Raw genomic sequence first — 2,007 nt, forward strand, 5'->3', positions numbered from 1 at the left:
ATATATATATATATATATATATTATGAGTGGACAGTCCAGTGTTTTGAGTAGTGCGGTCTTACATGTAGGTTTGCAGCGCGAAAGGGCCTTTTGCGGGCAGTCGCCTAGTGCAGTTTGTAATTGCCATAAAAAGGGATAGTGTGTATAGAAGTCGTTGGCAATTTTATGTAATGTAGAGTAAGCGTGCATAACATAGCATGACCGATATCATAGCATGACCGATATAAACTTTGAAAAGCTAACGCCTAAGCCGGCTAATTGAGCCTTACTTTCTTGTAAGAAACTGTTGGTTTGTCACTAGTTGGTGAACTCCGTAACCGGACCCGGTCAAGCCCTGTCTCTGGCTCTTTGGAAGAGTGTGGAGGTTCCGGGACAGGTGAGTTGTTGTTTTTACTCTCAATCTGAGATCTTTAAGAGTAAGATTAACATAACAATCATCATCACCACCATCATTATTATCATTATCATTAAGACTAACAGATAAGACATAGAATGGTTTTAGGTGCTGCAAACATTTGCATTAAGTAGAAACACACTATAGCTATGCTTAGAGTGTTACCCTAATCTTTAAAGTGACAATATTGATATTCTAGTACCCCGTTCATAATACAGTTTGAACATTGATAAACAGGTACCACAATAGGGTCAAACATCAGATTTCACTGTTATCCACAGACCAAGCTTCTGTGGGAGGATCCCAGCAAAGTGGGCTGGAGCTACAACACCGCCTACCGCTGGGAGCTGAAGCACCGGGTGGACATCGGAATCATCAGGTAAGGACCGGGTTACTTACGTCTTACGTAAGCTCGTCGTACGATCAGAAACTGAGGGCATTCTTGGGATATTCGTGCATGTGTCCTGCAAAAGTATGCTGTCTTATTACAGAAAGACAACGTCTTACATCATTTTATGATTTCTATTCACAGCCTGCTTGAAAAGGAATTTCTATCTAATTTTTTTTGTTGTATTAATTTTGACGTGAAAATAATGTTTTTCTCAATTCCGCCAAAATTTTAAAAAAGTCAAAGAAACCAAACTCAGTTCGTTCTGCAATGGAAGGAATATCCTTCCATCCAATAAACAGGTATTCTGCTTCCCAATCATTCCCTGAAAGAGACGGTCTGTAGATGTGCAGCTTTGATTAGAAACCCGAAATAAAGTGGGGTGTGTCCCCTTATGTATGTTTAGAAGACAACCTAACTTGCTGTTTTGAAATGATTTGAAATATGTACCAATCTTCCAATGTCCAAGTTTTCTCTTCAATTCTTAATCTTATCCCTTAAGTCTAAGTATTTCATCTACATCAATGTTTTTAAGTGAGATTCTCGTACGCCTGTCCGTATAGGTTCCGGCTGTACTCCGGCAGTCTCCTTGTGGTGGACTCCGGTGACGTTCTGGACGCCTCTCTCCGCGGAGGCCGCCTGGGGGTGTACTGTTACTCCCAGGAGAACGTCATCTGGTCTGACCTCGTCGTCAAATGCGATGGTGAGAAATTGCTGAAGACTCAACAACACATTTTCTGACAATAAAAGATGTGTTTAAAATATCAGCTAGGATAATAGAGTACATACAATCTCATAATAAGTACAATTATAACAGAAATTGTATCTTCTTTCCTCTCAAATTTCCCTGCACAGTGCTTCTCTCGGCATATACGGTATGCCTTGCTTCGGCTCTGCTAATTTGAGGCTTAATTTCCGCACTTAGGGACGTGATCGAGAGAAAGCATGGCGCAGGAAAATGTCTCATGATCTTTTAATACTTTACTAATGCCTAGGAAGCAAGAGGCTTTCAGCATTTCACCATTCCTTAAGTGATTGCAACAATACGTTTATATTTAACTTTGACATACATGTACATAGGCTGATAGAAGACAACAGCTTAGAGTTAACAGTTGGTTCTGATTTCTTGCAGGAAACAGTGCATCAGCCTGATGTCCTAACGGGATAACGGAAAACGCTGTGACTTCCATCAGCTTTCTCCATTTTTATGGAAATATATGTAGC

General features: G+C 40.4%; 1 long non-coding RNA gene across 1 annotated transcript; it reads left to right on the plus strand.

Moving 5' to 3' along the window:
• The first annotated feature begins 673 nt into the window (after positions 1-673).
• On the plus strand, positions 674-2,007 carry LOC109476158. The gene is made up of 3 exons (XR_002140598.1): positions 674-774; positions 1,347-1,486; positions 1,916-2,007. It is a non-coding gene; the product is annotated as an uncharacterized LOC109476158 (long non-coding RNA).

The sequence above is a fragment of the Branchiostoma belcheri genome, unplaced genomic scaffold (assembly GCF_001625305.1).
Source record: "Branchiostoma belcheri isolate BF01 breed outbred unplaced genomic scaffold, Haploidv18h27 scaffold360, whole genome shotgun sequence".
Lineage (NCBI taxonomy): Eukaryota > Metazoa > Chordata > Leptocardii > Amphioxiformes > Branchiostomatidae > Branchiostoma > Branchiostoma belcheri.